Raw genomic sequence first — 27,430 nt, forward strand, 5'->3', positions numbered from 1 at the left:
TAAGGTTATCTGCCCGATAGACCCCTTCTATCCACCATGGAAAGGTGGCCTGATCTGAAATAATCTACTCTTTGCTAATAACTTTTTTATCCTGCTTCCTTCTGCCCATAGAAGTGTTCCAGTTTGTACAGCTCATTAGAACTTCTTTCTATCTGTTAAATGGGATTTTGCCTGATTCATGAATTGTTGAATAAAGCCAAAAAGATCTTTAAATTTTACTCAGTTGAATTAGTTTTTTTTAGCGAAGGGTATCAGAAAAGTATTGAAATAGGCCTAGTGCCAATCTGATCAAAATTCGTATTCTTTTTTTGTAAAGAAGGGAAGGGATGGCTATTGGAGAGTCAATTAATGGTGTCTGCCACAGAACCCATTGGAAACAACCCTTCTTCTGATTAACAGACATACTAAAATTAGTGAAGTCCAGTTGTAGAGGTGGGAGGGATATACGAGGGTGTGAAAAGGGAGGGCCTAGAATACCTCTTGCTCTTGCTTTTCTTATTACCTCAAAGTATCATGGTCTCTTTATTTGACAGAGGAAAGCTTAACAAAAACTCTAACCCCCTCATTGTATCCGGGATGAAATAGAGAACTAGAAGGGATCAATCAGTTTTCTAAGATCACAAAATTAGTAGCAGATCTAGAACAAAATCACACATTTCCTGGTTTGGTCCAGTGAGCTTTCTTGTGTACCACACCGTCATTTTTTTATTTGTCTGACTTTTGTTGCTGCATAATTTATCCTAAGGGAAGTCAGTAATTGTGCTGTCACTGAATTCTAACTATTCATCTTAGCTGTTCTTCTCCAAGTAGAATTCCCGAAACTATTATGTCCAAGACTTCCTTACAACTAGTTATAGAAACATGATATAGAAACATGATGTAGGCTAATGAGGTTTCAATGTGTTAGACCTAATGCACACAACTTTGCTGAGATGAATGAAATATTTGGACTTACTATGATTTCAAATTGCATTTATGATTTCCACTTACCGTGTTTCACTTTCTAATTTTTCCCCTATTCCTATTTAGATTGCTTGCATTTCCCCCTTTTTTGTTATTAAATGGGAACCATATTTTCTATTTCTAGTCTTCCATTTTTTTAACAAGAACACTTGAAATACTTGTTTTAATTTCCAATCACTACACTCCTCTACCATCAATGTCTTATTTCGCTTCTCTTTGTTTTGTCTCCTAAACGAAGTTATTATATTTTTACTGCAGTATTTGTTTCAATTTACCCACATATTTACTAAATTATTTGATTCGTGTCTCTCCTTTCTTCTGGTTCAATGTTCTTCTTACTGAAGAACATCCTTTAGTGGTTCTTTCAGTAAGGAATCTGAAAATGGTCAACTCTATCAGTTTCTACTCAAAAATCTCTTTATCATCTTCTTCCCCTTTAATTATAATTGATTTGAATATAAAATTTTAAAGTGACAGTTGTTTTTCCATAGCATTTTTGAGTATCTTCTTCCATTTTCTGCTGGTTCTATTTTATTGATGCAAAGTTTGCTTCAGCTAATTGTACTTTAGTTAATCTGAGTTTTCTTTCCAGTTTCTTTTAATATATATGTATTTTTAAATTTAGCATTATTTATTTCTATTATATTGTGTCTAGATATGGGTTTGTTTGTATTTATTTCATCACCTATAATTCATTTATTTGCATTTATTTATTTATTTTAAGAGAGACAGAGAGAATGAGTGGGGGAGGGTCAGAGAGAGAGGGAGAGAGAGAATCCCAGGCAGGCTCCACACTGTCAATGCAAAGCCCTAGTCGGGGCTCAAACCCATACACCGTGAGATCATGACCTGAGCCAAAACCAAGCAAGAGTTGAACACTTAACTGACTGAGCCACCAGGAGCTCCCTTCTGTGATTCTTATTAGGCCTATGTTTGACCATCTCATTCTTTCCTTCATGTCTCTCAGCAGTAAGAAAATTGCATTTGATCTCCTTCCTTCTGTACTAATTAGGGATAATTTCTTCCTTTGACATGTCTTCCAGTTTATGCAATGGCTCTTTAGCCACTGAGCAGCTCATCCTTTGAGGATTTTCATTTTAATGAACATATTTTTAAATTTCTTCAAGTTTTATTTGGTTATTTTTCAAGTTTGCCTTTCCTTTTTTAAAATTATATTTTGTTTCATTTTCATAGCTATTCCTTCTCTAATCGATTTTATCATTCTAAACATACTATTTTGTAGATTCTTGTGGATTACTTTATTACATTAAGGTCATAAGGGTACTAGCCTTTCTATTGTGTCTCCTGATTCTCCCTTTCAGAAATTTGTGTTCTTGTGTGGCTTGTCATTTTAGTATTGTGGGTTTTTCTTCAGCTGTAAGATTGTTGAGACCCCAGGCTGTGCCAGAGTCCTTACACCTAGGTTTGGGATTTGGTTTTCTCAAGTTCACTTTTTTTTTCCTGTACATCATATTCTTTATTTGAGATTTTCAAATAACTCCGTATGAATGGACACTTGCATAAGGCTCATCTTTGGGGGTTTAATATTTGCTGAGAATTTATTTCTTCCCTTGTAGCAAGCAGAAGCAAATATTTTTGCTGCTTACCTAAACCAGTATCTTCCACAGTGACTGTCTTGTCAGATATGTGCTTATCACTCTGACCACAAATTTCTTCTTTATTTCTGAAGCAATTTCATTTTCCTTTCAAACTTCACTATGTATTATAATTTTTGTTATACTGTATCCAGCATCCCCACAATTTAAGAGAGAAAGATTTATTTGTGTTGCTTCAGCTTGTCATGTTGCTAGAAACAAAAATCCCATGACTGTTATTATATGATTGTGAATGCATTTTATTAAAACATTGTCAAAAGACTGCTACCGTCTTTACTGTTCTTGCCTTTTCTATACCTTTTAAGAACAGAATCGTATGGCTGCTAGAATCAAATCCTCAAGTAATCTGAGTTGCCACTTTTTCATATTGTTTTTACATACCTGATTTCCATATTTTAGATTATGCTTATAGCATAGAGATAGAATGAAATAATTTGTATAGCTTTATATCGGTCAACATACTATTTTCAATTCCTTTAGGCAAAGGAATTTCGGAATTTCATCCATAAAGTTCTTAAACATTATTTTTCTCTCCATTCCTTTAAGATCTCCATTTTAACAACTTCCTCCCTTCTCCACTCTTGTTGTAACTCTCAAAGGGGGCAAACATGAGAGGAAGATACTGAAATAACCAAAAGAACAAAAATTATGTAATAAATTGGCAAAAGGAGAGAAGGACGTGAAAAAGGTCAAAGAGTAAATTTTTAGGAGTGGAGAAAATAAGATGGGAATGAATAAAGAGGCACTGGACAAATGAAAAGAGAAAGAAGGTAGGAGTGCCGGGATGGAGAAGGTATAAAGTATTGTGGGTGATAAAAAGAGGAAAACAACAAACTCCTTTATGCCCCTGTGTGCTGGACAGAATATTAGGCACTGTTTATATCTCACGTAGCACCACCAAATGTGTGAACTATGAGTGCTTATGTTATTTCATTTGGTAAATCAGTTCAGTCAGTGAAATTAAATAACTCATCTAAGATCTGAAGGGTTAGTAAAGCCCAGAGTCAAAATTCAAACCCAAATCTGTGTTTTCACCAAAAACTGGGGCAGGTTTGGAAAGGTCCCTCTCCACCCTCTGTGTGGAACCCAAGACAGATGCCCCTGCTTCTTTTCTTTGCTAGTTAATTACATCTCTGATTAGTATAGGACAAAGGAGAAGCACAGAAGAGAAGGCTGACCGGGTAGAAGGAAATGGCCGGGAGAAAGGAAGATGATTCATTTATAAGCTCTTTGTCCCCTAGAAATGTAATAGGCCTCCTAGGAGGAGACTTTCAGTGTCTGTAGGGACAGCTTGAGTGCCGAAGAAAGCGTTAACCCAGAGGTGAATGGAAACAGAAGTGAAGCATTTTCAGACCTCCCTACTTCAGCAAGCCACAAAAAAAAGTCATAAAAGGTCTTCAACTCCTTCCTCCTCTCCACTCATACTATTATATACTGGCCTGTCCAATATTGCCCTTTAAAACCAAGCCTCCTTCGAGAGCAGTGAATTCACCAGCTGGCATTTCTTCAGCATCAGGACAGCGCATAGGATTCCGTGTCATTCTTACAATACAACTTAAATAGGGTTTGCTGCATTATTCACCAACCCCCACTCCTCCAAAAACACCAAAGCAGTATTATGCAGCACTTTAAAAACTAAACAAATACTATATTCCCACTGATGATGCTATATATCTTATCTCCATGTTGCTGGTAGGGGAAGTCACGTTAGATACACAGTAAGGTAAACTCATCTTGTCATTAAAGTTAAACAAACAGAAGTCCCTTCCTTTTAAAAAAAGAAAATTAAAAAAAATGCTTGCTCATTTTTATCATCATTTTCATTGTGTGATTATTTCCAGAGATGGAAATAAAGGTCATTTTTAATCCTCAAATTCGAGTTTAGTGTTATCTCACATCATCTCTTGATAAATCCATCATTTAATATGGTCTATTCTAATTAGAGACAAGTTTGGAGTTTTCAGTCAAGAATGAGTGTTTCTTCAGGCTCTTAGGTGCTGGAGAGTCGGCTAAGTATTTCTGAGGCGGATGGACCTCCCTCTACAAATCTCGAATTGCCCAGGCTTTTGAACTCCTTTTCTCTTTTAAAGCTACCTAGGTTAAAAATTAAGCCCCTACAGTGAAGGGCGCCTGTATTTGCTAGTCCTATTATGCAGCTATACTGAAATGCTTTACAGCTGTCTAAATTAGCATAATTAAATCCACATCAATTAAAAACCTCAATCACCTCTCTCCCCTTCACATGTAGATGGTGACATTTGTCTAAGGTGGGAAATAACAAAGGAACTTTTTAACAGTTGAAGATCTGGCTGAAAAGGAGGGTAATAGGATTGGTCCATTGTCCTGGGTTCACCTTAAGACTGGGAAGCAGTGGTCAATGAGAGCTGTTTGGCCAAAGTAGTATGCAGTTTGCATTTCAATGCTGCTGGCACCGGGGCAGCCATCAGAGATGTGCATTTTACAACAGGCCTTTCCTTCTATGGCTCTTTATCCACCAGTAATGAGGGTAAACAAAGGACCATTATGACTTTGGGGATGGTGGTTGTTTTTAAACTGGGGAAACCGGTGACCTCAGGATAGTGACACGACTACACCGTGTGGTGCTGGCAAAGAAAATTCCTGGAGATGAAAACTGACGTGGGGTCCAGGGGTTAATTTCTGGAACAGACAAATTTGCATACAAATGAAAAATGATGGGCTTTCCGTTCTCCTAAATTTTCAATGTCATCAGCGTCAAACAGCAGCCGGCGCTCCCTTGCTGTTTGAAGAATATTCATTACTCGTAGAAGAAGGGGCACCTTGTTTGGTGTTCAACTCCATGCAGGTCAATGACTTAATTTGTGAAACTTCATCTGGAGGGTGTTTCTGGTGCATCTTTGTAATTCTTCCAAATATGGCTTACATGATATTTATTTTTATAATCGTAATTTTTTCTGAAGATACATGGAGTGCCACGTGGTTGACTACATGGAGCATTTACCTTCTTCACCCTCATGAGTTATTTAAGCACATTTAGCCAACCTTTCCTTGGTACTAGTATTGGAGAAGATAACAAGCTGGTGTATGTTTAGTTACTGGATGCAAGAGACAGGCCAGGCCAATGCTTATAAATTTCTTTAGAGCACATGATACTTGGTCACTCTTATTCTGACTTTTAGTTGTTTTTTTTTTTAAAGACTAGTTTTTTGGAGCAGTTTTAGGTTCTCAGCAAAACTGAAAGGAAGGTACCGAGAGTTCCCATATACCCTGTCCCCCCCATACATGGACAGCTTCCCCCGTAATCGACATCCTAGATGTGCACTTGTTACAACTGATGAACATATACATTGACACCTCACAGCCACCCAAAGTGAAGAGCTTATTTTAGGGTTCACTCTTGATGTTGTACATTCTATGGGTTTGGACAAATACATAATGACATATATCACACATCATTATAGTATCGTCTAGTATTAGTTTCACTGCTCTAAATATCCTCTGTGTTCTGCTTATTCATCCCTCTCTCTCTCTCTCTTAATCCCTGGCAACTGCTGATTTTTAAGCTATTTTTGCCTTTCCCAGGATGTTATGTAGTTGGAATCATCCAGTATGTAGCCCTTTCAGATTGGTTTCTTTCACTTAGTAATCTGTGCTGAAGTTTCCTTCGCGTCTTTTCTTGGCTTGATCACTTGCTCGTTTTTAGCCCCAAATAATATTCCATTCACTCGGTGTACCACAGTTCATCCGTTCACTTACTGGAGGACACCTTGGTTGCTTCTTAGGAGCTTTTTTTGATGACATAGTTCAATCCCGCTCATTTTTATAATGTTAGAATAATATAAATATGCAGAAAGAAAAAATCATTCAGGGTTCAAGGTCCCAGGATGACTGCCAGTTACTATTTCAGCGTATGCCCTTCCTCACCCCCCTTTTCCATGCTCTATGACTTAGAAATGGTCAGCCCCGTTGCAGGCAAGGATGTGATCTGATGGCTATGGCAGAGCTGGATCTTCTTATTAGCTAAGGCTGCCATCACGGAAATCCTGCTAGTGTCCCTTTCTTACGAGTGCAAATATCTCTCCCTTTTCTACTATGCCACGAGTGTTCCAGAAGACCCCAAACTTCCTGAAATCCCCCAGTCTTCCCTTTTCCACCACACAGATTGCGCAGATGCTGCTGTACATGAATGAATGTTAAATTACATCAGAATTCTTGTTTAAAGTTTAAGATAATATTGAAATGGTTATATTTGTGTAATGAAACAAAACTATTTCCCTCAGTTCCTCAGCTCTTCAGAACTGTAGGATGGATGCCTCGGTGGCCATGCCTGACTCTTCAGGCCCCTCCAATTTGCTTGCATTTCCTGTGGGGAATAGTGATGCTTTTTATTGAGTCATTGAATGCTTTTCAACACCTTACTTCTCTCTAGTGGGTGAGATGCCTCCTTGGCCGTTTATTGTTGTTCTTGTTTTTTCTGTCTATATACTGTTAATAAGAAAGAAAAGAATCATGCATAACCTTTAGAAATCTTATAAAAGGAGAAGCTCTCCTTTTTAGGATAAAAAATGATTAAGAACTCCCTTATAGAAATGGCATTAAGGCAGCTGAATTACTACAATATACAAACCATAAAAGCAATATGATAACATGCACAGGGATAAAAGGTATCTGCTTTAACCTGGAACTTCACAATGCAGGTGATATAATCTGGTCGTACAAAATTTCTGGTACGATAAGTGGGCCAGATGGACTTGACAGACATATTTAGAACTCTGCATTCCAAAGCAACAGAATATACTTTCTTCTCGAGTGCACATGGAACATTCTTCAAGATAGATCACAGACTGGGTCACAAAACAGCCCTTCATAAGTATAAAAGAATTGAGATCATACCATGCACACTTTCAGACCACAATGGTATGAAACTTGAAATCAACCACAGGAAAAAGTCTGGAAAACCTCCAAAAGCATGGAAATTAAAGAACACCCTACTAAAGAATGAATGGGTCAACCAGGCAATTAGAGAAGAAATTAAAAAATATACAGAAACAAATGAAAATGAGAATACAACAATCCAAACACTTTGGGATGCAGCGAAGGCAGTCCTGAGAGGAAAATACATTGCAATCCAGGCCTATCTCAAGAAACAAGAAAAATCCCCAATACAAAATCTAACAGCACACCTAAAGGAAATAGAAGCAGGGCAGCAAAGACACCCCAAACCCAGCAGACGAGAAATAATAAAGATCAGAGCAGAAATAAACAATATAGAATCTGAAAAAACTGTAGAGCAGATCAGTGAAGCCAAGAGTTGGTTTTATGAAAAAATAAACAAAACTGATAAACCTGTAGCCAAGCTTCTCAAAAAGAAAAAGGAGATGACCCAAATAGATAAAATCATGAAGGAAAATGGAGTTATTACAACCAATCCCTCAGAAATACAAGCATTATCAGGGAATACTATGAAAAATTATATGCCAACAAACTGGACAACCTGGAAGAAATGGACAAATTCCTAAGCACCCACACACTTCCAAAACTCAAACAGGAAGAAATAGAAAACTTGAACAGACACATAACCAGCAAAAAAATTGAATCAGTTATCAAAAATCTCCCAACAAATAAAGAGTCCAGGACCAGATGGCTTCCCTGGGGAATTCTCCCAGACATTTAAAGCAGAGATAATACCTATTCTTCTCAAGCTGTTCCAAAAACATAGAAAGGGAAGGAAAACTTCCAGACTCATTTTATGAAGCCAGCATTACTTTGATTCCTAAACCAGACAGAGACCCAGCAAAAAAAGAGAACTACAGGCCAATATCCCTGATGAATATGGATGCAAAAATTCTCAATAAGATACTAGCAAATCGAATTCAACAGCATATAAAAAGAATTATTCACCATGATCAAGTGGGATTCATTCCTGGGATGCAGGGCTGGTTCAACATTCGCAAATCAATCAATGTGGTACATCACATTAATAAAAGAAAAGATAAGAACCATATGATCCTGTTAATCGATGCAGAAAAGGCATTTGACAAAATTCAGCAACGTTTCTTAATAAAAACCCTCGAGAAAGTCGGGATAGAAGGAACATACTTAAACATCACAAAAGCCATTTATGAAAAGCCCACAGCTAATATCATCCTCAATGGGGAAAAACTGAAGAGTTTTCCCCCTGAGATCAGGAACTCGACAGGGATGTCCACTCTCACTGCTGTTGTTTAACATAGTGTCAGAAGTTCTAGCATCAGCAATCAGACAACAAAATGAAATCAAAGGTATCAAAATTGGCAAAGATGAGGTCAAGCTTTCACTCCTTGCAGATGACATGACACTCTAAGTGGAAAACCGGAAAGACTCCACCAAAAGTCTGCTAGAACTGATACATGAATTCAGCAAAGTCGCAGGATACAAAATCAATGTACAGAAATCAGTTGCATTCTTATACACTAATAATGAAGCAACAGAAAGACAAATAAAGAAACTGATCCCATTCACAATTGCACCAAGAAGCATAAAATCCCTAGGAATAAATCTAACCAAGATGTAAAAGATCTGTATGCTAAAAAACTATAGAGAGCTTATGAAGGAAACTGAAGAAGATATAAAGAAATGGGAAAACATTCTGTGCTCATGGATTGGAAGAATAAATATTGTTAAAATGTCAATACTACCCAAAGCTATCTACACGTTCGGTGCAATCCCAATCAAAATTGCACCAGCATTCTTCTTGAAGCTAGAACAAGCAATCCTAAAATTTGTATGGAATCACAAAAGACCCCGGATAGCCAAAGTAATATTGAAGAAGACCAAGGTGGGAGACATCACAATCCCAGACTTTAGCCTCTACTACAAAGCTGTAATCATCAAGACAGCATGGTATTGGCACAAAAACAGACACACAGACCAATGGAATAGAATACAGACTCCAGAATTGGACCAACAAAAGTATGGCCAACTAATCTTTGACAAAGCAGGAAAGAATATCCACTGGAAAAAAAGACAGTCTCTTTAACAAATGGTGCTGGGAGAGCTGGACAGCAACATACAGAAGAATGACACTAGACCACTTTCTTACACCATTCACAAAAATAAACTCAAAATGGATAAAGGACCTGAATGTGAGACAGGAAACCATCAAAATCCTAGAGGAGAAAGCAGGAAAAAACCTCTCTGACCTCAGCCGCTGCAATTTCTTACTTGACACATCTCCAAAGGCAAGGGAATTAAAAGCAAAAATGAACTATTGGGACCTCATGAAGATTAAAACTTCTGCACTGCAAAGGAAACAATCAACGAAACTAAAAGGCAACCATTAGAATCGGAAAAGATATTTGCAAATGACATATCAGCCAAAGGGCTAGTATCCAAAATCTATAAAGAACTCACCAAACTCCACACCCGAAAAACAAATAATCCAGTGAAGAAATGGGCAGAAAACATGAATAGGCACTTCTCTAAAGAAGACATCCAGATGGCCAATAGGCACATGAAAACATGCTCAATGTCACTCCTCATCAGGGAAATACAAATCAAAACCACACTGAGGTATCACCTCACGCCAGTCAGAGTGGCTAAAATGAACAAATCAGGAGACTGTAGATGCTGGAGAGGATGTGGAGAAACGGGAACCCTCTTGCACTGTCGGTGGGAATGCAAATTGGTGCAGCCACTCGGGAAAACAGTGTGGAGGTTCCTCAAAAAATTAAAAATAGACCTACCCTATGACCCAACAGTAGCACTGCTAGGAATGACCCCAGGGATACAGGAGTGCTGATGCATAGGGGCACTTGTACCCCAATGTTTATAGCAGGACTTTCAACAATAGCCAAATTATGGAAAGAGCCTAAATATCCATCAACTGATGAATGGATAAAGAAATTGTGGTTTATATACGCAATGGAATACTATGTGGCAAGGAGAAAGAATGAAATATGGCCTTTTGTAGCAATGTGGATGGAACTGGAGAGTGTTATGCTAAATGAAATAAGTCATACAGAGAAAGACAGATACCATATGTGTTCACTCTTATGTGGATCCTGAGAAACTTAACAGAAGACCATGGGGGAGGGGAAGGAAAAAAAATGAGGTTAGAGTGGGAGAGAGCCAAAGCATAAGAGACTCTTAAAAAGTGAGAACAAACTGAAGGTTGATGGGGGCTGGGAGGGAGGGGAGGGTGGGTGATGGGTATTGAGGAGGGCACCTGTTGGGATGAGCACTGGGTGTTGTCTGGAAACCAATTTGACAATAAATTTCATATTAAAAAAAATATATCCTGAAAAAACAAAAACAAAAACAAAATCTCTGGTACAATAAGTACCTTTAACATATGTTAATTGATCAGAAATATCTTTAAGGTTTTCATCAAGTTATTTTTATTGCAATTATGACTTCCCAAAGGAATTTTGAAGCGATAAATGAAATCTCTCAAAGCCTACATGTCCTGTGTAGACAAGGAGTTTTGTATTGATTCTAGTCTGCCTTTGCCTGACCTCATGTAGCAAGTATCCCAAAGACATAATTAGAAAATTTGGTACAACATATGGCCCTGGTAGCTGTGTGGTGGAATTATTTGACTGTTGAATAACTGAAGCCTGTTTGCATCCCCGTGTGTCATGAAAGGCAAACTTCAAAGAAAATATTATATGTCCCAACTCCAGCTCCTGAGTGTCTTGCAAGAATAATACAGCAAGGCTTAAAAGTCCCTGCTGCGGAAAGGCCAACTTGACACTGAATCTACTGTTAAATCACTATTGAAACACTGGTTTGCAAAAGAGTTCTCATTAGATAAATATAGTTAAAGCCTTAAAAGGCAGGAGGAAAATACACCCAAGTCATAGGGAAAAAAATGGGGGAGAAAAAGTCTTTAAAGTTGGACAGTATGTGTTGACAAAATTTGGAGATTTTTAAACATGTATCTACACATTTATTTTATAAATTGTACATAAGACTGGCTCCTTTTCCAGTGCAAAATCAAATATTTAGATTTGCAAAAACCTATGGAAGCCAGATTTTAGACAAAAAGGGATTTTTTTGTCAGACTGTCAGTCTCTGAATTTCATCACAATCTGTTCAGCTGTTTTGGTTGCAGGCAGGCGTAAACCGTACTGGGTAAGTGTGTGTTTGTATTTATTATTAAAATGGGGATGCTAAATCCTGCTTTCTAACAGTCTTCACATTCTTTAAGGCTGTGTTGGTCAGAGAAGCAGACTCAAGAAGTACAATACGAGAGTCATGTGGGCAGGGGGAGGGAGAGAGGACCCAATGGCAAATGCCTTTGACTAGTGCCTCTTTGCAAAACAGGGCTTGAAATTTTTGCAAAAAATGACCCTGGCATTCTGCCTCATAACTTTTCCTTCACCTGTGTGTACTGATGCTTGCCTTGAAGAGGGATGGGAAAATGATCTGTCGGTGGCAGATTGAAATGTTTTATTTAATTGCCATGATTGCTTTATCTTTATCCTCTGCACTAATCTAAAAATAATAAGTTGGGTTGACACTTTCAATATCCTTTAACGTACATGTATGCTTATATGTGAAGATTGCTGGGGAGAATATCACAGCTAGAACCTGCATCTCCGGAAGGTGGGACATTATATTAAAGAACAAGCAAATAAACAAACACCAAGTCTTATTTAATTCCATGTCTGTGGGGTGCATTCTTCCTCCAGCCAGGACTTTCTGATACATGGCTCACAATATACAGACTCGCATCTAGCAAAAATGAGAGTTAAGATGACACCATCCTTCAGAAATAAAGCTCTTTACCAAAGGAGGATAATTCAGTTGTTCCTAGTCACAATGGACTATGACAGAGTAAACATTTGAGGTCTATTTTCATATTTTAAAGATGTATAAAACTTTTACTTTTAATTGAGTATCTTACTCTGCTCAGGCTGCCATAACAAAATACCGCAGACTGAGTGGTTTAAACAATAGAAATGTATTTTCTTACAGTTCTGGAGGTCTGAAGGCCAAGATCAAGAGGACGGGAGGGCTGGTTTCTGGTGAAACTTTTCTTCCTGCCTTGCAGACAGCACCTTCTTGCTCTGTTATCACAGGGACTTTCTCGTGTGTGCATACAGAAAGAACCGTTGGTGTCTTTTCCTCTGATAAGAACACCGATCCTACTGGATGAGGGCATACTTTCAGGACGTCACTTAACCTTAATGACCTCCTTACAGGCCTTATCTCTAAAGACAGTCACATGGGTGTTAGAGCTTTAACGTATGATTTTGGGAGAGGACACAGTTTAGTCCATAATGCTAAGATAATGCAAAGGCTCACTGGAACTTCAGGTTTCTTTGTATCTGGCTGGCTTTTTACATTAATTCAGTGTAAGACTAGTCTCCACATTCTGCTCAGAACTTTTGATTTGCAGCTTTATCTATTTCTGATTAGTAACACATGGTAAAAATGAATGCTGTTGCCCCATAAATGTGATTTGGTAGACAAATTATTTCTAAACATAAGGTCTTTGTAGAGAAATAACTGAAGGTATTCTTGGTGATTAAAAAAGGTTGAGCACTTTTGGAGAGAATATCACCTGCCTGAGGAGGTGAATTCAACTAAGAAAACTCTCGAGATCACTTCCAGCTTTCAGATCTAAGATTCTATGAATTCAGTCATATTCATAATACAATTTTATTCCCAAGAATGAAGAATTGTATGGCATAAAGAACTCAGTAAAATATAGCAAAACAATTTTCCTTCTAAAATTTTTTAAAAAATTTTATTTTAGGGAGAGAGAGAGTGAGCAGGGGAGAGGAGCAAAGGGAGAGAGAAAGAGAGAGAGGGAGGGAGAGAGATTCTTATGCAACCTCTACGTTCAGCGCAGAGCTTGACGTGGGGCTTGATCCCATGACTCTGGGAATATAAAGTGAACCAAAATCAAGAGTCAGATGTTCACAACCAACTGAGCCACTCTGACACCGCTTCCCTTCAAATTTTTAAGTAAGTGAGTTTTACTGCTAGATTTACAAAGAACAATAAAACTCCTAAGCCTGGTTGTGTACTTGTGGCAGAGATGGCCCTTCTGGATGTTCACCCATCCCATTTCCTCTCTCTGGCACACAAGGAGACTCCATTTCCAGCTTCCCTCAGGATTGGCCATGAGATTAGGTCTTGGCCATCCAGAAGTGGATGGAAGTGAGATACAGCACTTCCAGAATTGCCCAGCAAACCATCTCTATGATCTTTCACGATTTTTCTTCTCCTTTGGAAGTAACAATGGAGGTCATTCGTTGAAGTCACAAGATACACAAGGCTTGGATCCGATAGTCACCACTTGAAAGAGGCACCCAGGAAAACTCTCATCAGAGAGTCTTTGAGACTTTGAGACATCAGAGATGTCTTTGAGAACAAGAAATATATTTTGTTGTGTTAACCCACGAGATTTGGGGGTTGTTTGTTACAGCAGCTAGCATTAAATGTCCTTACTAATATAGTATCAAGGACGTTTAAAAAAATTTGGGACAGCAGATTATGTTTTATCTATTTATTGAAATATATGTACCATTGAAGATATACTGGACAAAAATTACAGAATTTCTAATTGTTTTATGAAATCAAATGGATGTAGTTGCTATTCTGGTAATGTTTGTTTCTGTCACCAGCAAGGTTCTGACCAGAATCATTCTGAATCAGCCTATTTATTATTTTCCACTAGGCGCACCCACAAACCAAGCTTTAGGCTTCCACCTGTTCACATCTTTGATACTATTGAACATTGGGGAGCACTTTTATTTACTTATTTATTTTTAAGTTTATTTATTTTTTAGAGAGAGAGAGAGCACACACAAGAGCAAGCAGGGGAGGGGTAGAGAGGAAGGGTACAGAGGATCTCAAGCAGGCTCTGTGCTGATAGCAGATAGCCTGATGCAGGGCTCAAACTCACAAACCGTGAGATCGTGACCTGAGCCAAAGTCAGACACTTAACCAGCTGAGCCCCCCAGGGATCCCGGGGAGCACTTTAAAAAAATGGACTTAAAGCCACTGATCAGATGCCACATACACTTCCCCCGTCCTCTGAAATACATCTGGTGAGAATTCTGTATCTTCTGAATTCCATTCATGTGACAAAACCAAGAGCTTAGTTCAGGGATGGCAGGTATGTTTTATCTGATGTGTCTACTCAATGAGTTTGTAGTAGCTGTATTGTGAAGGATCAGAGGTAGAACCTCAGATCACTGGAAACGTGTTTGTCTGCCAAAGTCCAGAGAATGTGGGCTGGAGGTGTCTGTGTCCTGTACTTCCATTGTTGGCATATACTGTGTTTCTAAGTACTATATTTCGGCATCCATCTGTCTACTTCAGGGAGGATCCAGTCTTGATGAAAATGTTGAAACCCCCTTGACTCTAAGTTGTCTGACTCACCTCCTATTACCAGTGAAAAATGGAACTGTATAAGTTCTGGTATCTAAAGTCTAGAGTTCACAGACAAACTAATAGATTCCATGCCTTTTATTAGATGATGGTAAGTGTTAAGAAATGAACATTACCATATGTCGTTGATGGGAATGTTTGTTGTGATAAATTTTCTCTAGTACAATCTAGTAATACGTATCAAAATATAAAGTAGATCTGCACTTTCACTCAGTAATTGTACAGTTTGGACTTTACCCTAAAAATGCAAATGAACATTTACATATAGTGACATCGGTTGTAGCCTTGTTTTTAGCAGCAATATTCATCATTAAAGGTTTGGTTAAATAAGTTATGATACATTCATCTGATGGAACACTATATGGGCTTTGAATAAAGTAGACCGATGTGGCATGAAAAGTTGTCCATGATAAAATGTAAAATGAAGAATGCAAGTTGTAGAATAACATGCATTATGCTAATTTATCTAATATGCAGTTTACAGAGTAGTGCATAAAATATTCTATCTAGTGATTTTGTATGCTGGATATAAGAATATACTGGAAGTACAGGGGTGCTTGGGAGGCTCAGTCAGTTAAGCGTCCGGCTTCGGCTCAGGTCATGATCTCACAGTTTATGAGTTCGAGCCCTGCGTCGGGCTCTGTGCTGACAGCTGAGAGCCTGGAGCCTGTTTCGGATTCTGTGTCTCCCTCTCTCTCTGCCCCTCCCCTGCTCGTGCTCTGTCTCTCTCTTTCTCTCTCTCAAAAATAAATTTAAAAAAACATTAAAAAAATTAAAGAAGAATATACTGGAAGTACATGTCCCACATGTTAAAAGACACTATATCTGTGGGATAGGATGAAAACAAGGGGTAAGGCATGATCTAAGTAGCTTTACATACTTGTCTATGTGTCCAGTTTTTTTTTTCAATTAGCACACATTGCCTTGTTGTCAGCAAAAGCAGTATAATCAGCTAGAAGCTGATAAGTTCAGTATTTTCATTAAGATAAAATAAAAATCCTAAATGTAAGAATTCAAAAACGCTTCTATAAGATACACCGATATTCTAATATATGTATAGTATATTTTAAAGTTTACCCACAACTGTGGAAAGATAATCAATACAAAGAAAATGGAAACAATAATGGTTTGCACTGGGAAGTCTGATTTTAAATCAAATTTTCATGGAAGTCTGTTTTTGAAGAATACTAGATGATACATTGAATGCCTAGAAAATACAGTAAAAAGTAGATAAGCCAATCAAGAAGGTCAGCATGTGCAGTGGGTGGTATATCTATTGATTTTTACTTACCTAGAATCCATTCCTCCTTCTTATGGTATTAGAAGTATAATGCCTTCGTCTGGTATTTTTTTTAGAGACTCATTGTGTCTTGTCCTATTCTGACCAGTGGATGAGCATGGGACCTAAGCTATGCCCATCATACTTTCTTCTAAGAATTATTATTTTGAACACAATTTCATGGAGAGTAGTGGGAACATCCTGGCTCTGCAACACTCTACTTTTGTGTAGTTTTGTTCTATTTGTTTCTTTGTTTGTGTTACTTTTCCATGGTTTAGTCATTCATTTATTCAACGAGTATTTATTTAGGTGCTATCTACTGTGCAAAATGTCCCTGCCCTAGTATTTTACTTAAGATCAATAATAAATGTAAGTCAGCAAACGTATAATATGTGAAACAATAATAAGTACTACAGAGAAAAAATTAAGGAAAGCAGGAGGATGGGATGCTTCTCTATGGGGCGGAGTTGAAATTTTAAATGTTTACTTATTTATTTTGAGAGAGAGGGAAAGAGAGAGCAAGAACGGGGAAGGGGCAGAGAGAGAGAGGGAGGGAGAGGGACAGAGTGAATCCGAAGCAGGCTCTGTACTGTTGGTGTGGAGCCCACCGTGGGCCTGGATCTCACGAACCATGAGACTGTGACCTGAGCTGAAACCAAGAATCAGTCGCTTAACTAAATGTACCACCCAGGTGCCACGTGCGATTGAAATTTTAAATGGGGGGGAAGAGGTGCCTGGGTGGCTCAGTTGGTTAAGTATTGACTTTGGCTCAGGTCATGATCTCTCATGTTTTATGTGTTCCAGCCCCACAATGGGCTCACTGCTCTCAGCACAGAGACCGTTTCATTTATTCTGTTCCTCCCCCACTTGAGCCCTGTCTCTCTCAAAATAAATAAATAAATAAATTTAAATAAAAAGGAAACTTTAAATGGGGGGTGAAGGAAGATCTCATTGAGAAGGTGAGGTGTGAGAAAAACCAGAAGGAGGTGTGGGAATGAGCTACATGGTTATCTGGAGAAAGACCCAAAGATGCAAAGGTCTGAAGTGGGATTATGCCCTGGGTCTTCAAGGAATGTGAGTGGAGCAGAGGGAAGGAGAGAGAGGGTGGTAGGAGGTGAGGTCAGAGTGGTCTGGGGGCTGGGGGAAGATCACATAGGGATTCCATGGTCAAGAGAAAAGATGTTGGCTTTGACCTGGAGTGAAATGGAGCCATTGAACAGTTTAAGTAGGAGAGTGGCATTTTTTGATCTACATTTAATATCATCTATTTGGGTGCACCTGGGTGGCTCAGTGGGTCCTTCCGACTTCGGCTCAGGTCATGATCTTGTGGTTTGTGAGTTCAAGCCCTGTGTCAGGCTCTGTGCTGGCAGCTCAAAGTCTGGAGCCTGCTTTGGATTCTGTGTCTCCCTCTTTCTCTCTGCCCCTCACCTGCTTGTGCTCTGTCTCTCTCTCTCTCTCTCAAAAATGAATAAACATTAAGACAAACAAACAAACAAACAAAGAAACAAACCATCTATTTGTTTATTAGGTTGGAAATCGCCTGAAGAAGGTCAAGGGCAGAAACCCAGGGACTAGTTGGGAGGTTCCTGCATTCATCCAGGTGAGGAATGATGGTGGCTTTAAAGAGGATGTAGACCTTGAGGTGATGAGAAACCATGGGATTCTAGAAATATTCTGTTGTTCAGCTTTTCCTTTGATTCTATGAGCGACTCTATATCTTTTCAATCAATTATTTTTCTCTGTCAAGTTAGACATTTTGGACTTTTATTCTTGTAATCCAAGAACTCTAACAAACTCACAATGTCCATAAAAAATAAGAAAAATAATAATCTTTTACTAACACTGTGATCTTGAGTAAATTAACCTATTTGCACCTCTTTTCTTCATCTAATATAGTGATGTAATATATTACACCTAAAATACTGGTGTAATACCAGGTTGAACTGTATGAAACTGTCACTTTTGTAGGTCAAAAATGGTTCCATACTGACATGTTTATTTGGCTTACCTCCAGAACCCGCCTTGCAGGCTGTTGTGAGGATTAAAGGAGCAAATATATATAAAACATTTAGGATGGGGTCTAGTACATTGTAAGAACAAACTAAGTGTTAGCAATTATCATCTTATTATTATCTGTGTTCTACATTTGCAACATTTTTTCACATTTTTCTGTGATAGCCTCTCGGGATAGGCCGGACAAGCAACGTCACCCACATGTTTGAAAGAGCTTTCTCCAGTACTTTAAAAGGTGTTTGTTCACAAATTGTACCATTTGGTTCGCAAAACAATCCAATGTGGTATGGGGCACATGGGTTTTTTTTTAATTTAAAAATTTTTTTTTAATATATGAAAGTTATTGTCAAATTGGTTTCCATACAACACCGAGTGCTCATCCCAAAAGATGCCCTCTTCAATGCCCATCACCCACCCTCCCCTCCCTCCCACCCCCCATCAACCCTCAGTTTGTCCTCACTTTTTAAGAGTCTCTTATGCTTTGGCTCTCTCCCACTCTAACCTCATTTTTTTTCCTTCCCCTCCCCCATGGTCTTCTGTTAAGTTTCTCAGGATCCACATAAGAGTGAACACATATGGTATCTGTCTTTCTCTGTATGGCTTATTTCACTTAGCATCACACTCTCCAGTTCCATCCACGTTGCTGCAAAGGGCCATATTTCATTCTTTCTCATTGCCACATAGTATTCCATTGTGTATATAAACCACAATTTCCTTATCCATTCATCAGTTGATGGACATTTAGGCTCTTTCCATAATTTGGCTATTGTTGACAGTGCTGCTATAAACATTGGGGTACAAGTGCCCCTATGCATCAGCACTCCTGTATCCCTTGGGCCAATTCCTAGCAGTGCTACTGCTGGGTCATAAGGTAGGTCTATTTTTAATTTTTTGAGGAACGTCCACACTATTTTCCCTAGTGGCTGCATCAATTTGCATTCCCACCAACAGTGGAGCACATGTTTTAAAGTCTTCATTGCTCATTTAAATCAACTAATGAAATGAATAAGTAATTTGTACACGTTTGATATTTTCCCCCAATGGAAGAGATAAAATTATCGTATGTTATCGTGACACGGACATTTTAACCGATGAGATGTACAAAAGCAAGGTTTGAAGCTTTTGATCTTCAGGATGCAGTTCAATGCTCATGTCCTTCTGGAGAAATCCTATGATTCCTAGGCCCATTTTGTTGCTCTCTCTTCCAGGCTGCAGAGCTCTTTGCTCATATCTGTTAGCAAAGAGACGTTTTGTAAACAGTACATGTAGTCGTGCCATCATTCTGGGTATGTGTCTTCTCTCCTCCGCTTTGATTCCTTCTTTATCTCTGATTTCTCTACATCTAGCACAGTATCGGACACGAAGTGGTTGCCAAGTAAATGGTTACAAAATTAACAAGGAACTAAGTGAACAAATGACTTAATGATTATTCTCCCTGTTCTATTCATTAGAAAACCGAAACCCTATAGTGAGGTAGATTGCCCAATTTTGCACAACTACCAAAAGGATAAGCTAGGAGTCAAACCCAGGTTGCATGAAACCATGTCCAGAAGGCCATCAGATGTGGCATAAAGCGTCACACCAAAACGAGAGAATGGTGTGCTCAGTCTTGAATGTGCCTACCAGACGAGAACCTACCCCAGATGGTATTTCCAATTTAATCAACATCACCTGTGAGCCAAACTGAAGAGTAAATGTTAAGACAGGATCACTAATAATGGGGACCTGGAATGTAGCCAGAATTAAAACAATGATCTGCTTAACAATCCCTCTGGGCTGGATGCATGCGGAGAACGGATAAATGCTGGATATCGAAACAGCTGTTCTATGGCAAACTGAAATGGGGCAATCATAGATAGCAAAGGGAGAAGAAACACTTGAAAGTTGTCTTAAATAAAGGAGTGCTTTAAATAGCGTGTGACCTGGCTGTGGCCTCTTAAGAAGCAACCACCACATACAAACCACCCTGGCATGCAACTCTAGAGAACGAGGTAGCTTTTGGTGAGCAAAGACTATGGAATTATAAAAGGCAATGACAAGTGGTACCTATCAGTTCCCAGTATGCATAGACCATGTTAGTCCGAACATCACCTTGGGATATGAAGACCAGTGCTCTAAGTACAAATTCCAGATGTCATCACCTCCACAACTTTGCCTCCTAAACATGACCATTTTCCACAACCTCCTTATAAGCATTGGCCAAATGACCCTATTTTTCACATACTGCTTATTGCTTCATTTTTTTAAGATTATAATGATATGGTGTCTTCTCAATGTAGTCACAAATTGCCTTAGATCAGAAACCAAAGCTGATGTTCAAAATGCTTAACAACCAGACACAGACATAGAGTGACCAGAATGCTGGCTTGACACTGTTTCGGCCTGCTCAAGTTACTGTCCTCATTCTTTGGGGTTGATGACGCTACATGAAGAAGTGTCATAGGACTGCATACACAGTGTTCTTGGAAAGGACTTTTTGATTGATTGACTCCCCAAGTTCATTTTCATACTTGTCTGTCCTTTGAGGAAATCCCGTATCAGCGTGTTCCTTTACCATCCACACGACTGTATGAAAATAAGCATGTCAATGACAAACTTCGGTCTAAAAATAAGGGGACAACCAAGTTAAGGAATCAATTGTTCAAAAAAAGTTCAGGTACTCAACAGTCATTTTAAAATACATACTCTGCATCACTGTGGGAATCTGGAGATTAAAAACAATGATACTTATATTTCAGGAGCATATAGGTTAGTAGAAATAGAAATCTTACCACGGTTACTGCCAACTATAATATGACCAAATGTTTTAAGAATCAGCTCAGTATAATCATTATAACAGCTACAAGATCTCTCTAGGGTTGGTAGGTGCAGTTGGATTTCATGTATATAAACATCGGATCATCTCATCCAAACTTCTCAGTATCACAGCTTCCCTGAGAGGTGGCTAGCAGCTTTGTTGGATCATTTACAGTACTGGGGAGAGAGGCCATTGTCTTATAAGAGAAGCTACGTATTTTTAAGAGAATGAATTTAAAAAAGCACTTTGCAAGATATACTACAATTGTGGATTTTCCCACATGACCTTCTCTAAATTACTCATTACGACTTTACATAGAGGCCGCTGGGTGGCTCAGTCGGTTAAGTGTCCGACTCTCGGTTTCGGCTCGGGTCATGAGCTCACGGTTTGTGGGTTTGAGCCCCACGTCAGGCTCCGTGCTGGCAGCGCAGAGCCTGCTTGGGAGTCTCTCTCTCTCCCTCTCTCTCTGCCCCTCCCCAACTCATGCCGTCTCTGTCTGTCTCAAAATAAATAAATAAACTTAAAAAAAGGAAAGAAAAGAATTTAGATAAACTAGATCTTAAGGTCAAAGTGATTTTCAAACTTGTATCCAAAATATCTTCTGGTGTTCACCCTTAGGTATAAAATGGTAATCAAGTATAACTTTGACTAAATCTCAAGAGCACTATGATAACACATGATGAAAGATATTTATGTAGTAGGAAACTTCAGAAAAGTAAGGGACATTTTCATCCATTTTTCCTTGTCCTCATTTAGTTGGGTCATTTGATCTGAGTTGGTAAGTTGCTCCCCAACTAGTTCGTTTAGGTTTAACAAAAACTGTTAGTTCTTCTTAGCCATTTTGATGTGGGTAAACCTTTCCTGCATATCTACTAAATTCTGATACTCTGGTAAGATAGATACAGGACCACACAGATATTATCTCAACTCTTGAGGAGCTTAGAGTCAGATCAAGAGAGGCAGACCTCCAAATAAACAAGAACAACATAAGGTTTTCGACATGTGTGAGAACGCATGAGCAGGAATCAAAACTGTCACAAAGAAAGAGTGGTCAGTTCTCTTTTTCGTGTCGGCTGGCCTTCACCAACATAACCATGTTCCAAAGAGAGAAGAGAATACATTTTTTTTCCTCCAATGAGATAGCTCTCTGGGACATACTCGACCACTACTTCTTCTATGTAAACCATTTAATTAGTATGCTCCTCTGTGTTTGTAGCTTTCTGACGGCTATTGTAGGATTCCTAGGGATGGTTTGAATATGTCCCTGAAGAACTGTATTTAATGGGTTTCAGACAGTTAATAAGGTCTTGATGGGTAAACTATTGGAAACCACCTAAAGTAGTATAACACCGTGCTTTACATATGTCATTCGGACTATTTCTGGTATAGCTATATCACCTATCTATGTAGAGGCACCTCGTAATTTGAAGAAAATATGGATGACGAGATGAGAGTGATCACAAATGCTTCCTATCTCCACCACATTCCAGGTTATTTGTTTTGAGCCTGCTCTCCGAGATACCTTTCAGGTCGACCGAAATAATTCTATTGTCTCTCTGACACTATTTGGTGTTGCTATCCATTTAACTCCAGCTGTAAAACAGCTTTATAAGAGCACTGCAGTGTCACATTACAGAGAACAGATGTCAAAATAAAGGTTCGCTAACTTGAAGCAACTTACATAAATAGAACATTCAGGTGTGTCTGTGACCACAAGGGGAGAAAGAGAAATTGTGTTCTGTGCAGTTGAATGATATCAAGGACAGGCTCTTTCCTTGAGATGCCAACAGAGGAATTTTGTTAGCAGTATTCTGTGAACAAAACACTTAAGAGAATGTATGTATACAATAGCTTAAAAAAAAAGGGTTACTGACACAGATGCCAATTTGGTGGGGCATATGGAACATTTACACTTGCCTTTTTCTTTCTTTCTTGCTACAGCTGGTGCTGATTTAGTATGTGAAATTTTACTAGCAGGAGTGCTAATCAAGACCGAGATTCTGTAAGGATTTAGTCATTTATGTAGGGGAAACTACGGGTATCATTAAAAAGTAGAAGATCATCTTATGGAAAAGCATTATCGTTATCAACCTCATTTTTAAACTAAACAGACACAATGGTACTGTAAGTATCACTTTAGCAGCCGAAAAAGTCAGAATGTGTTCCAGATAATGTTCTAAGAGGATTGCACCCGCAGTTTAAAGTTTGGTAGTGTTGGAGTGCTGCAGAAGGTCAGCAGTTTAACAGTTAGCTGCTTAACTTTGCTGTGGAGTGGTTCAGCAAAACTGCCTGTCGGAACCATTCGATTTTTAAGGAACGAAGCGTAACTGTCATGCTCTAGAAGGCGACACAGCCTTTTCCTGAATCTTTTGGGGGGGAGAGGCTTCTCCCTTCTGTTTCGGAGTACAAAACTTTGCAACAGGGGGCCGAATTTCATGCAATAGTGCCACCGATCGTGCAGGGGCTGAGAGAAAAATTTAAAAAAAGAAAGAAAGAAAGAAAGAAAGAAAGAAGAAAGAAAGAAAGAAGGAAAGAAAGAAAGAAATCTTTCCCAAGCGGCATCAAAAGCATTGCCGGTGCATTAAATATGTCGTACAGGTGGCTCGGTAGAGCTGGAGACCTGCACAGCAGCTCCAAGACATCTGCTGCCTGAGGAAACTCGCAATGTGGCAAAGGGGTGTCTGGAGCTCCCTGTGGAAGGGCGCCAGCTGCCCAGGGCTTCGCTGTCGCAGAGGAACCGAGAGTCTTGGTGGGGCCTCACGTGAAGCGGGGCGTCCTTCGCCCTCCTCCCAGTGACAGTTTAGAGGGCAAGGAGGGCCTGCCGTGACAAACCGGAGGGGTGGCGTCGGGCGAGTCGTGGGTCCTTTTTGAAAGCATCTCCGAGGGCTTTGTCCCTCGGCGTGACGACGAGCACAAGCCCGCAGTCGAACCGTTTTTCTTTTCTTTCCAGGTTTCATTTCTGTGGCTCGCCGCGAGTTACTTCTTGTTTTCCTGATCCGTGCCTTCCGTGTCCTCAGAAGAGATCTTTGAAAGGTGACGGTTGCTAAAATGTAAGCAACCGAGTATCTTATCATAAAATAATTAATGGTTCTATGTTTTAGACGGTTGGTTTAATTGTTTCAGAATATTTTGACATAAGCGTGGCACTTTTTGAAGCAGAATACATATTATGACTTATAAATAACTGTTTTAACTAACTAATTAAAATTCATTTATTGAGTACCACCACCTCCCAACAACTATGTTGCAAACAGAAGGGACAAAGATTGTAGGACACAATCTATAGCCCTTGTTCAGAATCTAGAATATTTTAAAAATTAATTAGTAAATCTCTTAATTAGTTTATTTACTCAGGCTTTAATAACATTTTTACTATGAGCATGACCATCTGGGCTATCTGATTAAAACTGGAAAAGTTGAAGACCCATCCTTAAGTACATGAAGAGGAAAGGGTGAGTAGGTTGGCACTGAAGTGTCAAATTCTGAAACAACTCACATGGACCTCTTTCTCTTTTCCCTTTCATCGGAACTCCCTTCCAGCAATAATGGTGCCTGAGAAATGAAGCTTCAAGAAGTGAAAGAAAGGGCAGCTAGTTAATGGGATGTTTAGTTGTTTAAACACACGAGAGGATAATAGAATTCTTTTCCAAAAAGGCAAAAACTGGGGTAAGAACTGAGTATTTGTAGTCATTTATTTACATATATACAATTCCAACTACAGTGATTTCTAAGCACCAAGAAGTTCCCCTTAAAAATTCTGTTACGTGATGTTGAAGGAAGTACCTTTTATTTCTGAAATTGTACCTGATGAATATTGTTAGAGAATTTCGTCAGTGAGGCAGGCATTCAGGTGGAAACATTTGTGATAGGTCCCAGGGTGCAAAAAAACTGTTCCTCGCCCTTCAAACTATCTTAAATTTATCCTTCATCATTTATTATGTTGTCAGACTTATGAATCATAGGGAAAAATAAAATACCTTATTTGAAAAAGAAACAGGTATTCCCTCTCTTTAAAATATATCAGGTTAGCTAGCTGAAGCATAAATTAGGATGGTCTACAAACTGTTAATGGTGACAGCAAGCATATGGCAAATTTGAACTGTCTGCAGGTCAACTTTTACTTTTGCTTTCCAAATGTCTGTCAGTCATTGTTAGGATCTAAATCCATGTGTTAATGGGTGAAATTCAACAATATGAAATCGTTCAGTAAATTCTTGGAACAAGCAATCTTTTTGGTCTTTGTCTGTCGTATACAACCTTCCCGGATAGCACACTTACAAAATTTGGCCCAGTGACAAGAAACCCTTTGAAGAGTACTGTTGCCTTTGCTGTGTTCAGTTAGGAAAAGGATATATAATGATACGCAGTGTGTGCGTATGTATGTGTGCATAGGTGTGCGTGTGTGTGAATGTTTCTACGCACACATGAATTGGGTTCTCAAAGAACCAGTAAGGTGCTCAGATTGGTACATTTACCAGTGTTATGAGTGTTTCTGTTGCTGTGATTATACCTCTAACTATGGCAATAGAAAGCCATCTTTTAATTTCTCCCCTTCCATCAGAGTATCCTAATGGCACCGAAGACCAATGACAGTGTGACCATAATGTACTGTTCTGCCAGAAATAGTAATGAGAGGAGCAAGCAAGTGCAGCTGGGATGAAAAATGAAGTGGAGATCCTAGGACAGATAGGGAGTGGGTTACGGACAAAGGTGTGAGAAAATAAAGGGAGGAACAGAAGAGAAGATTTGAAATATGACCGTCTTAAAACTGGCAGATCAGCAAACATCTGAAGAGAGGAAGGCACTGAACTAATCGACCTTTCCTGAATGGACATGAGAAGATGTGTGTACCACGAGCAGCTGGAGCTGTCTTTATTTGGAAACTTCTTCAGAACAACTCTAGTTCTGGCTCTGAAAACAATATGGAATCAGATGTTGGAAGAGAGAAATGCTGCTTGTTTCTCCAGGGCCACAAGAATTCTGATCACATGAAAACGTCACTTGTTAAAATAAAAGCCCAAAGTTGTTCCAACTCACTTGAAACACCACAACAAAAAATGGTCTTGACTCAATTGAAAAGTAGAGTCGAGTCACGCCCTCATCTTGACTCTGAGGGATCTTCTCCTTCAGCCATTTGAAACAGGACGGTTCCCTTTACTATTGATTTTCCTATTAACAATTCATTTATTTGTTTTAAGCTTTGTGCATTTCAAAAGTATATATCTCATAAATGGAAGCATTGGGATTCAATTTTTTTAACCCTCATTTTATAAATTTGAAAGGGAAAAATCTTTAGAACATTATTAAAATCTCAAACATGTGAAAATAACTTGAAGTGATCCAATCAAGATTTCAAGATACCATTTTCTTTATTTTCCGAAGATTGAACTTCCATCCCATTTCCTTTGTGGACTGAGAATGTATCTTAGTGACGACGGTGCCCGCACATGGTTGTCACTCAATAAATGTGTGTTGAACTAAACCTCATTATTCCCATTGCAATGAGGTAGATAGCAACAGGTTTTAATTCTAAAACTATCACTTAATTGCTCTTTCTTAGCTTGTTTTCCTCATTTAAAATCAGGAATAAAGCTTTCTGTCTTGCACTGCTTCCGTGTGTGCTGGTAAATATCTAACAACTTGACTGTCCTTTCCAGATGGATAGATAGATAGATAGATAGGCAGGCAGATAGGCAGATAGACAGATAGACAGACAGATGGATAAAGGACCGGGTGTGTAGCTTCTGCCTGTTTCCATGGTGTAAATATTCCCACCACAGACAATTTTGAGCTACCAACATGACGTCACTGAATGCTGACTTGGAAAGAGCTGTGTATAATCTACTCTTGTGGTTTGATAGAGGCCAGCTCCCAACACACCACGGTATGACTTTAAGTTTACGGTTTGATTTTATGCAATTGCTCTTCTGTGCTACTGTAATTTGGAGCACTAAGAATATCTTAAGAAGTAGTAGTTTAGTGGATGCCGCTGGGTCTCTTGCATGCTGTGATGCATCCATTGCCTAGCTGCTGTAGTGTAGGCTGATTACCATTCACAGCTGTCCCCTTGTCTGCAGACTTACCCTTGACGGGGAGGGGCCTCACCCAGGAAGGCTACACACCCAGCTCCAACACTGCCCCCTGTGATGGACTATAGACATTGTCTGTCTGACACGAGGGAAGAAAACTGTCAACCTTTTGTCTCAAGCTGTGACCAACTCTGCAGTACAGTTTCTGCTCCAGAGCTTCTTATGGGAACAGAAGGAAACCAAGACTGCAGCCTCTCTTGGTTCTTCCTGCTGCCCTGCCCCGCCTCTCTCAGAAAATAACCTGAATAAGAATCCCTTTCTTAGGCTGCTTCTAGGGCACAAGATCTAAGATAGTCGAGAGCAGAAG

The 27,430-nt window shown here is 39.1% G+C and overlaps 1 long non-coding RNA gene across 2 annotated transcripts in view; it reads left to right on the plus strand.

Annotated features, from left to right (window-relative positions):
- The window catches only part of LOC131503744 (uncharacterized), a 44,222-nt gene extending 17,582 nt beyond the window's left edge, over positions 1-26,640 (plus strand). Inside the window, exons 3-4 of one of the 2 annotated variants that reach the window (XR_009257569.1) lie at positions 23,985-24,084; positions 25,596-26,640. This is a non-coding gene — a long non-coding RNA (uncharacterized LOC131503744). Of the gene's footprint in view, positions 1-23,984 lie in introns of both variants that reach the window. The other variant, XR_009257568.1, reaches the window with a different exon arrangement.
- Positions 26,641-27,430: the final 790 nt, after the last annotated feature.

The sequence above is a fragment of the Neofelis nebulosa genome, chromosome 2 (assembly GCF_028018385.1).
Source record: "Neofelis nebulosa isolate mNeoNeb1 chromosome 2, mNeoNeb1.pri, whole genome shotgun sequence".
NCBI classification, from domain to species: domain Eukaryota; kingdom Metazoa; phylum Chordata; class Mammalia; order Carnivora; family Felidae; genus Neofelis; species Neofelis nebulosa.